This window comes from Dasypus novemcinctus, chromosome 1 (genome assembly GCF_030445035.2).
Source record: "Dasypus novemcinctus isolate mDasNov1 chromosome 1, mDasNov1.1.hap2, whole genome shotgun sequence".
Classification (NCBI taxonomy): Eukaryota; Metazoa; Chordata; class Mammalia; order Cingulata; family Dasypodidae; genus Dasypus; species Dasypus novemcinctus.
The window spans coordinates 93,860,501-93,873,084 of record NC_080673.1 but is presented as its reverse complement, the minus strand read 5'-3'; the positions used below and the strand labels follow the sequence as shown (position 1 = coordinate 93,873,084).

Below are 12,584 nucleotides of genomic sequence, written 5' to 3'. Positions count from 1 at the left end.
GACTCGTGGGGATAAGCCCCCCTGGCACTGAAGGATTATTACCAAGTGCCACACAGCAATGCTTCCAGGAAAAGACCTTGACCAAATGGGGAAAATGGTAAATACAAATGAGTTTTTAAGGCTAAGAGCCTTCAACATGAGTTGGGAGTTCATTTCAGGGGCCCCACTTTACAAGTAGCAGCAGGATCTCATTGAGTGCCTCAGCAAACAATGCCTCAAATAGCAGGGCTCCTGAGGGCTCTAGAGACATCCAGAAACTATTTGCAGGGCAGACAGCTCAGGAATTTGGCACACTTTCAGTGGGTACCCTTACTTTGGAATTTATACCCACCAGTATAAAGGAGTTAGACTCATTTATAGGTTCTCCATTTCTTTTAAGTTGTTAAATTCATGAGTGAAAAGTTGCCCATAGTATTCCTTTATTAGCCTTTTAGTGGCTGCAAGATCTCACACCTTCTCACACCTTATACTAAAATCAACTCAAGATGGATCAAAGACCTAAAAAATAAGAGCCAAGACCATAAAGACCTCAGAAGACAACGTAGGGAAGCATCTACAAGAACTTGTAATAGGAAATGGCTTAATGAACTTCACACCCAAAGAATGAGCAGTAAAAGAAAAAATAGATAAATGGGGCCTCCTCAATCAAAACGTTCTGCACCTCCAAAGATTTTGTCAAGAAAGTGAAAAGGCAGCCTACCCAATGGGAGAAAATATTTGGTAACCATATATATGATAGGAGCCTAATATTCAGCATATATAAAGAAATCCTGTATCTTGAAAATAAAAAGATGAACAATCCACTAAAAAAATGGGCAATTGATTTCACCAGACACTTCTCCAAAGAAGAAATACAAATGGCTAAAAAGCACATGAAAAGATGCGCAGCATCACTAGCTATTGGGGAAATGCAAAACAGAACTACAATGAGATACCATCTTACCCTATTAGGCTGGTGGCTATTAAAAAAGCAGAGGACTACAAGTGTTGGAAGGGATGTGGAGGAATGGGAACCCTCATCCACCGCTGCCACTGCTGGTAGGAATGTAGAGTGGCCCAACCATTGTGGAGGACATTTTGGTGATTCCTCAAAAAACTAGCTATAGGGAAACGGACTTTGGCCCAGTGGTTAGGGCATCCGTCTACCACATGGGAGGTCCGCGGTTCAAACCCCAGGCCTCCTTGACCCGTGTGGAGCTGGCCCATGCGCAGTGCTGATGCGCGCAAGGAGTGCCCTGCCACACAAGGGTGTCCCCCGCATAGGGGAGCCCCAGGCGCAAGGAGTGCACCTGTAAGGAGAGCCACCTGGCGCGAAGGAAAGTGCAGCCTGTCCAGGAATGGCGCCGCCCACACTTCCCGTGCCGCTGACGACAACAGAAGCGGACAAAGAAACAAGACGCAGCAAAAAGACACAGAAAACAGACAACCGGGAGAGGGAAGGGGAATTAAATAAATAAAAATAAATCTTTAAAAAAAAAAAACAAACTAGCTATAGATTTGCCATATGACCCAGCAATTCCACTGCTGGGTCTATACGCAGAAGAACTGAAAACAAGGACATAAGCCGATACATGCACACCAACTTCATAGTGGCATTATTCATCATTGCCAAAAGTTGGAAACTCTTTCATTTTTGATGTTAGAAATTCGTATGTTTTCTCTATTTTTTGTCTGTCTTGCTAGAGGTTTATCAATTTTCTTGATTTTTTCCTCAAAGAGTCAGCTTTTTTGTTTCATTATCTCTTGCTTTTGTTTTCAATTCATTGATTTCTTATCTTGAATATTTCTTTCTGCTTGCTTCAGTTTTATTTTTTTCTTTGTATTCTAGTGAGATTGTAGATTTGCAAACTTTACTGGTTTCTACTTCAAGCATTTAGTGCTATAAATATCTCTTAGCACTGCTTTAGCTGCATCCCACGTATTTTTTTTTCATTTTTTTTCAGTGCGATGCATTTTTAAAAATGTGTTTTGAGACTTTCTCTTTGCCTGTGGATTATTTAGATGTATGTTGCTTAATTTCCACATGTTTATACATTTTCTTTTTTGCTTTTAGTTACTGACTTCAAATTTACTTCCATTGTGGTCAGAAAATACATTCCATATGATTTAAATTCTTTAAAAATTGTTGTGGTTTGTTTTATGTTTCAGGATATTATCTACCTTGGTGAATGTTATATAGTGCTTGAAAAAAAAAGTCTGTTCTGCTGTTGGGTGGAATGTTCTGTGTATGCCTATTAAATCCTTTTGGTTGATTTTGCTGTTCAGATTTTCTATATCCTTGCTGATTTTCTGCCTACTATGTTCACCATTTGCTGAGAGGGGATGCTGAAGTTCTGAACTATAATTGTGGATTTCTCTATTTTTTTTTTGCTTTATGCTCTGTTGTTTGTTGCTTATACATTTATAATTATCATATCTTCCAGGTGAATTCTCTTTATAATTATGTCTTTGCCTCTAGTTAAAGTTTTTTTGTTTTGAAGTTTACTTCATCTGATTAATATAGACACTTCTGCTTTATTTAATTACATTTTGTAGGGTTAGATATTTTTCATCCCTTTATTTTCAAGCTACCTATGTTGTTGAATTTGAAGTGTTTCTTATAAACAGTGTGTAGTTGAGTTGTGTTTTGTTATCCATTCTGCCTATCTCTGTCTTTTGAGTGGTATGTTAAGATTATTTATATTTAAGGTAATTATTGATATGTTACAACTTATAGCTTCCATTTTATTATTTGCTTACTGTTTATCTTCTGGCTCTCATTTCTCTTTTTAAAAAAATTTCATGTAGTTCAATTGAACATTTTTAAAAGATTCCGTCTTCATTTATTTATAGTGGTTTTGAGTGCTTTACTTTGTATAGCTTTTGGAGTAGTTCCTCTGTGTATTATTGTATATATATGTAACTCATACCATGTAATGGTATAAACATTTTACCACTTTGAGTGAAATTTGGAAACTTTACTTTCATTTACATTTAAGGAGAGGTAAAATATCCCCATTTTTAATTATTATTGTCTTGATGGTATTATAATTTTTGTTTCAATCATCAAATATGATTTATAAAACTCATAATGAGGATAGTCTATTGTCTGTATTCATATTTCTGTTCTTCCTTTCTTATATGCAAAGATTTTTTTTTCTGGTATGAGGCAGTATTTGATTTTACATCATTTCATCATAGTAAAGTAATATCAAAGATTGATTCTTTCTACTATAGAAAAAAGAGGTTGGATTTGGAAGCCAGGCAGCCCTGTATTTTAATGTTGACTTTGTCCCAAATAGACAGGTGATCTTGGGCAAATGACAAATTCTTCAAGTCTCAGTATTTTCATCTCTTAGATGAGGATAACAGTACCTTCCTTGTAGCATTGTTATGAGAACATTGTGTAAACAGTTCTGAGGCTGTGAAAATGTCCAAATCAAGGCCACTAGAGATGCTTTCTCTTTAAAGGATGCCTTCTGGCAATTCTGGACTCCTGTGCCATGGCAAAGCAAAATGGCAGCAATCTCTGCTTTCTCCTTCAGGCTCACTTTCTCCCCAGGCTCAGCTGTGGGTGATCAGCATATTGCTCCTTTCTTAAGCTTCCTGCCTCTCTCTCAGCTTCTCGGGTTTTGTTTTTTGTTTTTTGTTTTTGTCTTTCTACAACTGTAGGCAACCCTGGAGTCCTTTATCCCATGTCAGGGTAAAATGGCAGCTGTCTTTTTCTGTGCCCAAAAATTCCTTTTCAAAATCATTTCTTTTCTGTTAGGAGGACTTCCTTCCATTAATCTTTAGCAGTTGAACTTCTAGTGACAAATTTCTTCAGTTTGTATTTGTCTGAGAATGTTTTTATTTCCACTTCATTCCTGAATTATAGTTTCATCAGATATAGAATTTTCTTTTGGTATTCGAAAATTGGGACATTTTTTTTAGGTCTTCCATTGTTTAAGATGAGAAATCCACTGCCATTCTAATTGTTGTTCTCCTTTAGGTAATGCATGATTTCATCCGGCTGCTTTCAAGATATTTTCTTTTCTTTTTTTAAAATAAGTTTAATTGTGATGTGTCTTGATGCAGATTTTTTTTTGGTTTTATCTTATTTAGATTCACTCAGATTTTAAAATCTATAGATTTGTGTTTTTCACCAACTTTGAGAACTTTTCAGCCATTATTTCTTTGAATACTCATTTAGCTCTACTTTCTTTTTCCTGTCTTTCTGGAATGCTAATGATATGAGTGCTGATTTTTTTTTCTTTTTTTTACTGTCCCATAGGTCCCTGAGGATCTGCGCTTTTTTGTGCATGTGTGTCTACATTTTCTGTCTTGTTCAGCTTGAGTAAAATTTATTGAACTGCCCTCAAGATCACTAACTTTATCTGCTGTCTTCTCCACTCTACTATTGATCCCATCCAGTGAGTTTTAAAAATTTATATCTATTATTATGATTTCATTTCTATAATTTACATTTGATTATTTTTTGTAACTTCTGTTACGTCACTGAGATCTTCTATTTTTGCGTTTTTTTTCAGGAGAATTTGTAACTGATTACTGAAGCATTTTCATAAGTGTTGCTTTAAAATCCTTGTCAGATAATTCCAACATCTGATTCATCTTAGTGTTGGTATCTGCTGATTGCCTTTTCTCACTTAAATTGTGATTTTTTTGTTTTCTTTTTGCCAGGGCAGCTGATTTTTTATTGTATTCTGCACATTTTAACTATTGTATTAGGAAGATCTGGGTCCTATTTTAATACTTTATTTTAGCATGCAGTCATCTTGTTTAGGTTTAGCATGAAGGTTTTGGCCTACTTTCATGAGCTCTGGTTTTATCATCAGTTTAATTTTCAGAGTCTTTGAATTTAAAAAAAAAAGTCTGCTTTGTTTATTTGGTGCTGTTGTGGCTCCTATTTGTCATTGCAGGAGGTGCTTAAGGTTGGGCCATACATTGGCCTGCAGTGATCTCTTAGTGGAGGTAAAGAGGTTTCCTGAGCCAGGCTGCTTGGTAATGATGTCCCCCTTGCTGATGTCCTTCCCCAGCCCTCATGTCTCCCAATGGGTAAGGGGAGTCTGAGGCTGCAGGACAAAGATTCTTCTCATTCAAGGCTAAATGTTTTAGTTGAGTTATTTTGCCAGTGCCTCTCACAGTGCTGGTATCTCTGAGTGGGGGAGGAAAGTCTCAGCCCAATGGGACAAAGCTGCTCATCCCCATCAGGCTTTTGTGTGTGTGTGTGTGTCAGGGTCCCTCTTGTTGATTCCACCTAACTGCTCCTGTATCTTTTGGTTGGGGAGGGGAATCTCAGGCCTATGGGATAGAAGAATGCTTCCCTTGGCAGCTTATTGTTAGCAGGGCTCTAATTAACCCATTTCGCTGGTGGTGCTGGGCTTGCTTGGTGCTGTTGGATGAACTTCTGTGGGAGAAATGAAACTACTTGGCTCTCTTCTGTTGCTAGGTCAGGAGTCAGGAATCTGGTTCTGAATTGCCTTCCCCTGTTAGGTTGGGGGACATAAGATGCCCTGTTTTTGGGTGGTACCTGTAATCCTGGGGTCTCAGACCAGTTCACTTCCTCTTACTATTTTTCTGAGTTTTCCTTAGGTTTTGGTTTTTACAGGGTTTATGGTGGTACTTAGCAGAGAAAAGCAGAAGGGAAATAAGGGGGAAAATGTCCTCTTCTCTGTTCTGGAAATTCTATTACTGGGAAAAACTTTTAGAAGTACATGAATTAGTTATATCACATCGCATATCACATTGTTTGCAAACCCACAATATTTTTTTAAAATTTATTTTTATTTTGTATTTTTAAGAAAGCTTTAGATTACATAAGCAATACATCAAAAATATAGGGTGATTCCCATATACCCCACCTCCTCCCACTCTCACACTTTTCCCCATTAACAACATCTTTCATTAGTGTGGTACATTTGTTACAATTGATGAACACATATTTAAGCCTTGTTACTAACCATGGTCAATACTTTACATTATACTTTTCACACATTTTTATAGATTTTGACAAAATGTATAATGGCCTGTACCCATTAGTGAAATATCATTCAGAAAAATTCCAATGTTCCCCAAAATGCCTCATGTTAAACCTATTCTTCCCTCTCCCTCCCCTCAGAACCTCTGGTGACCACTGGCTTTATATCAATGATACATGTTCTTCCATTGCTAGAATAGTAATAAGTCTACTTTAGTCATAGCTGCATTCCCCCCTTATATTTGTTCATTCCTCAGTCTTGAGGACTTTGGGATGGTGATGTCTACTCTGTTTCTGATTGAGAGGGGGCTTAGATACCATGGGGCAAAAGGATGATACTGTCATGCTTGCAGTTATACATACTCTGTTTTTTGAGATAAGAGTTCTCCATCATCATCCTTTTGTTAGTTGTTCTGGGTGACTCCAATGAACTAGAGAGTAGGTATTGCAACTCTGCTGATATTTAGGGCTCAACCATCATATGAAAAGACCAAAGATTTAAGTTCTGGGACATATATTTAACAAGTATAATACTAATTATAGACTCAAATAAAGGGGGCAGAAGAGTCATGTGTAGGGGAATTATAAACAAGTCTAACTCCATTATACTGGGGAACATATATTCCAAAGTAAGGCCCACTGACAGGGTGCTGAATTCCTGAGATTGTCTGCCCTACCTATAGTGTCTAGATGTCTCTAGAACCCTCAGGAGCCCCACTGTTTGAGGTACTTGTTCCTGTGGCTGTCAATGAGATCCTACTTAGATATCCATGAGCATAACCTCTGGAATGACCTCCCAACTCACTTTGAAAGTTCTTAACCATAAAACTCATTTGTATTAATATTTTTCCTTTTTTGTCAAAATTATTTTGTTTGCATTGACCTAACCCCTCCCTCCAGCCCTTTGGCCATTGCTCAAGAATCTGTAAAGATTTGGAAATTTGGCATCTGGTAGCTCAGCGCATCCTGGAGGGCTAAGTGAACCACTTCTAGCTCTGCCAACTCTGCAGACCCCAAATGGCCACTCTAAGGAAGTGGGATGTTTGAGGCTGGGAAAGCTGTGTTGCACACAATGTTAGCATTGCAATCAGTGACATATACTGACCTCCTTTTAATGTCAGGCAGTTTGGGGCTCCCCACTTGGCTAGAGGAGGGGACATTGGGGATGCCATTACAGCATCTCAAGATCCATGGGCAAGAGGCTGAACATGTGGAAAGCCACATGTCCCTGTAATTTGGAGAAGTCCTGTTTGTCAGGCTTAGCCCTCTCCTGTAGGTTCCATCTCCAATTTACAAGTGAGGTTTTAGTGACCATGCTGAGCTCATACTGGGAATTATCTCTCACCCATAGCATTTATGGGAATTTGCATGTGCATTCCGATGGGTTGTGGCCTCCATTTTTAGAAGAGCCCAGTAAGCAAGCAGGATTTGCCATACACAGTCCAAGGACTGCAAGGCCCTCTAATTTAAAATCTGTTCCCAGTGGGATTAGGAAGTGACCTATTGTGCCAGTTGTAAGGCTCACTGTTAGAGCACTCCTCAGTGGAAAGCAGATGTGCATATGATTTTTTTATATAGACTGTAAGCAAAGTGAGATATGTGGGATATGTTACTTCTAGAAAATAAATAATTCTAGGAAGTGTTGTTCATGTCTAAGGAAATTATAAGTGAGTTTAACTCTGTTACATTGGGGAACATATATTCTAAGATAAGGCTTACTGACAGGGTGCAGAATTCCTGAGATTGTCTATAGTATCTAGGTGTCTGTAGAACTCTCAGGAGCACCCCTGCTTGAGGCACTATTTACTGTGGCAATCAATGAGATCCTCCTGAGACATGTATAAGCGTAACCTCTGGAATGACCTCCTGATTCACTTTGAATTCTGTTAGTCATAAAACGCCATTTTTATTTAATATTTCCCCATTTTGGTCAAGGTCTTTTTCCAAATGTATTCCAAATTTGGCTCTTGGTAATAATCCCTCAGTGCCATGGAGGCTTCCCCTATATTCTACCCCCTCCCTTACTCACATTTTCCCCTACTGATGACATCTTACACGAGTATGGTTCATTTGTTACAATTGATGAACAAATATCGAAGCATTGCTACTAACTATGGTTAATGGTTTACTTTAGGATTACATTTTGCACCATACACTTTTATAGGTTTTGACAAAATGTATTATGGCCTCTGTCATGTAAAATCATGCAGAACAATTCCAATGCTCCAAAAGTGCCCTATGTCCCATCTAGTCTATTCTTCCTTCTCCCTCCCCTTGGGACCTATGGTAACCACTAAATTTCAATTTTTGAAGAATAAGATTTATAGTTACATGTATTAATATTAAGGTTTGACATATTTGTTTTCTTTTATTAGGCACAGCCTATGTTTTCAAGAGATTCTTGCCCCTCTAATTGAGAACATTACGGGACTTCTCAGGATGGGGTTTTAATATTTTCTTGTTTATTGTATGGATCTTCACATACTGAGATAATGCACTATGACAAGATGACCATTTTCATATCCCAAAGAAGCATGCTCCAGGTGTGACCTGTCCCACATATTCCCTCAACCCTGACAACCTGCACCAGTAACCCCCCCTGTCATTTTTGCCAAAAGAACATTCCCATCATTCACAGTGTTTTTCTTTAGGGTAAAGATAAATACTACATGACTATTACATGGACAAATTTACCCTTATCAAATCAAAATTTATCTAAGCCAATCTCTTTTTACCCCCAAGCATTTTCCCTCTTATTTTTATTTCCTTGAGACCAACAGTGAGACTAACAATGAAAGATTAATCTCAAGAAAGATTAATCTCGGAGCACAAGATTTGGGCCTTTGAAGTCCAGACCTCTCACCCAATTCCAAAACGGAAGCATCTGAATTTGATAGAATCAAGTCAACTAGCATATTTTCTTATAATTTCATTATAAAAAGATAAAGTTGAAAGGCATGAGAACGTTTTTCTCGAGTAGGGTGCTATTTATAGTTTGGTAAAGATTGTATGATGTCTCTAAGAAAGGAAGTGATATAGGAAATATAAATTGGAGCTAGTTTATGAAAGTCTTATTAAACCAAGTTAGCTATTTGGAATTTATCTTGAAGTTGGTAGAAAAATCCCATTCTTGCCTTCCTTCAAGCAGTCACAGTACACAGTGATCCTTTTAAAAAACAATGAAAATCATTTCACTCCACTGTTAAAAAGCCATCTGTGATACGTAAGTTCCCTATAGCTTCTGATGATACTTAGAATGAAATTTTAAGTCCTTACTCTGGTACACAATCTAGATTCTGTCCCCTTCTCCAAACTTGTTGCCTTCCACTCTTTCCATCCAGCATTCTGGTTCAGTCATAGGGGTCTCTCTGATCTAAGAACAAACATGTTCCAGCCACTGAGTCTTTGGAATTGCCATTTCCATTTCCAAAAGTGCATGGCTTTCTAAAAGTGCAATCTGCATGGCTTACTTCCTAACTTCAGTCAGGCTCTGCTCAAATAACATCTTCTAAGAGGCTTTGCTGAAGTATCTTAAATGATAACCTCTATTCCATCACTCTTAATCTTCTTACCCTGCTTCATTTTTGGAAAAGCACTGTCATCAGTAATGGAAACTATATGATCTTTTTATTATCTTGTCTTTAATTGCCTTTCCCTGGCTAGAAAGAAGATAGTGTCTTATTTTTGGTCCACTGTTATCTCCTCAGCATCTTCAATAGTAGCTGGAAGTATATGCTAAATAAATATTTGTGGATGAATAAATGCATTTTTAGAGGGAATAGGGAAACTAGGAAAGAGAAGCTAAAAGTGAACAGAACTTTAAGAATGGTCAAATATAAATAGAATATATTGAGTTAATTATTAATGTAGTTTTCTTACTTAACCTTATAATGAGTACATTTACTACATTAACAAACCTGTTTGTTATTTCTTATTTCCATCTTTCGTCTCCTCAGATCAGCTATGAAGATCTCCAGGAAAACCTTTCTCCTCCTAATTTGAGCCATTTTTCCTATTCTCTTCAAATCCCATAGAAATATTTGCATTTTTTGGGGGAAAATAGCTAAATGAATTATGTGTAACCTGAAGAAGGATAGTGAATGCATAGAATTATGAAAATATTGAAAAATTATTAATATGCATTATAGAATATTGAACCAGAGCATACATGTCAATAAGCAAATCACCAAGGATTAGAATTTCTTGCATCTTTCCCAAATTTTTATTTACAAAAGCTTCCATGAAACTAGCAAAATTATGTTTACACCAGAACTGAATTAAGGAGTTAAATTACTTTGGAAATGCTTTCCATGGGACATTGAAATGGGATATTGGTATATTTTTTCCAATGAAAAAGAAAGCCTCAGAAATGAAGTTTTCTACTGACTAAGAAGTATTATTTGATATATTAAATAACATATTATCTGCATGGACAATAATAAGTAGAGTTTCTCCTACTGGAATTGATGTTTCTTGATTAAAAACTGTTCGGACTCAAAATGAAGATTATGCTGACCTGCTTAGCTACTGTATTTACTATATTTTTAAAATAATTTGTTTCTTTATTTTTAAAGGACCTTTAGATTTTATAAATGTTACAGTAAAAATATAGGGGATTCCCATATACTCCACCACCTCCCATACTCTCCCCCATTAACATCATCTTTCATTAGCATGGTACATTTTTTACAATTGATGAGCACATATTGAAGCTTTGTAGTAACTGTGGTCTATAGTTTACATTATGTTTTACATTTTTCACTGCACAATTTTATAGATTTTGACAAAATGTATAACGGACTATACTCATTTTTTTTTTAAAGCAAGAAGGTAGAAAACTATCACATATAGATTTGAATGGTCATAATTATCCTAATTAGCTATTAAAGACCAAGGCTCAAGAACCTCTGGGTTCTGGGAAGCGGATGTGACTCAACTGATAGAGCATCCTTCTACCATATGGAGGGTCCAGGGTTCGATCCCCAGGGCCTCCTGACCTGTGTGGAAAGCTGGCCCATTCACAGTGCTGCTGCATGCAAGGACTGCTGTGCCACGCAGGGGCACCCCTGTGTAGGGGTGCCCATGTGCAAGGAGTACATTCCATAAGGAGAGCCACCCCGCGTGAAAAAAACCCACCCAGGAGTGGCACCGCACCCATGGAGAGCTGATGCAGCAAGATGATGCAACAAAAGGAGACGCAGGAAAGATTATTTGGTTTTAATGTTGTCTCTTTTTTATAAGCATTCAGTACTATCTACAGGTTATTGATTCACTTTAAAGTAGTAACATTTCTAAGAGATTATAATCCAGTGGGCCAGAAAATTACAATGTTGGTTTCTAAGGAATTTCAGAGACAAATTCATTCTTCATTACTCTCTGCTCAGGTCTTCTAGCATATAACCTTGGGTTCTAACCTCACCTCACATTTTATGTTATTTCCTACATTTATTTTCTCTTTGCCATAATTTCCTTCTCCATATATTTTTATCCACTGTATAAAATATATTTCAGTGAGCTTTTTTAAAATATGAGGTGCAGACTGGAGAAACAAATGAAATAGTCATAATATGGTATTTCAAATACTTCGTTATAAAGTAAACCAAGGTATACTTGCTTATGGTAATGTTGCAGTTTGAGAGGTGTCCTTCATTGGTAGTTAAAGTAATACTAGATGCTATAAAATTAATAAATTTGAATATCAGTGACAATACAATTGTTACTTTCTTGTTCATGTAAAATCCACTAATAACACTCCTATTTCTTTCTTATGTTTGGAACCAATTGAGAGACAGGTACGGGAGTGGGAGAGTTGATCAAAATATCACTTTGGGATATTGGAAACTTAGCCTGCCCTTTCCACCTTTTAATCTGGACCTTGGAACTACCCACCAGAGATGAAGTTGGGTGTAGAGAGCAGATGCATCCAGGATTGTTATCTTGCAATGTGCCAGGGGAAAAATGGTAGAAAGAGATGAAATCTCCTTTATTTACAGACTTTTGCTAGATTAACTCCAGTCAATTGAGAACCATAGACCAATGGTTGTCACTCACCAATTAGGATCTTCATTCCACTTCCTCTTCTTTCAGAACTTGAGGGATCTTTTTCAAGAAGGAAGCTGCTTTAACCTGAGATTCCTTTGAAGCCATTGTTTGTTGTATAATTGCTATGTTTGGGATTTTTAGGCTTTTAATGGTCGAAGTCTAATTTTTTATCACTCAAAAATATTAATATTTCCTCTCTTCAAAGGTCCAGAATTAAAATAGAGAGTTCTGACTTTGACTTCTATTATCTTTGTTATAAATTACAAGAGCTTATTTTAGAAACCACAATCAAGAACTGACTCTGATTTTGGCTCCAACAGTTAACCCCTAAGAGTGGTGCATGTAGAAAACACTTACCATTCTTTGAATGTTGGGGTTGATGATGGAGTGGTGGAGAGAGAAAAGAAACCCAGAAATATTTATCAGCTCATTTCTCTAAACTTAATACTCATAAGCATCCATATTAGGACTCAACATGAAAACCTAAGGTTGTTTTTCTATGAGTACATGGCATAACTAAAAGTAGTGGCTTCAAGAAATTTAGTATGCCAATGCAATGTTTTCTTTTACTACTTTCCCTGCTCTA

General features: G+C 37.1%; 1 long non-coding RNA gene across 1 annotated transcript in view; it reads right to left on the bottom strand.

Annotated features, from left to right (window-relative positions):
* The window catches only part of LOC105744442 (uncharacterized), a 73,237-nt gene extending 61,027 nt beyond the window's left edge, over positions 1–12,210 (bottom strand). Inside the window, exon 1 of the long non-coding RNA XR_001117520.2 lies at positions 12,008–12,210. This is a non-coding gene — a long non-coding RNA (uncharacterized lncRNA). The remainder of the gene's footprint in view (positions 1–12,007) is intronic.
* Between the last annotated feature and the right edge of the window lie 374 nt (positions 12,211–12,584).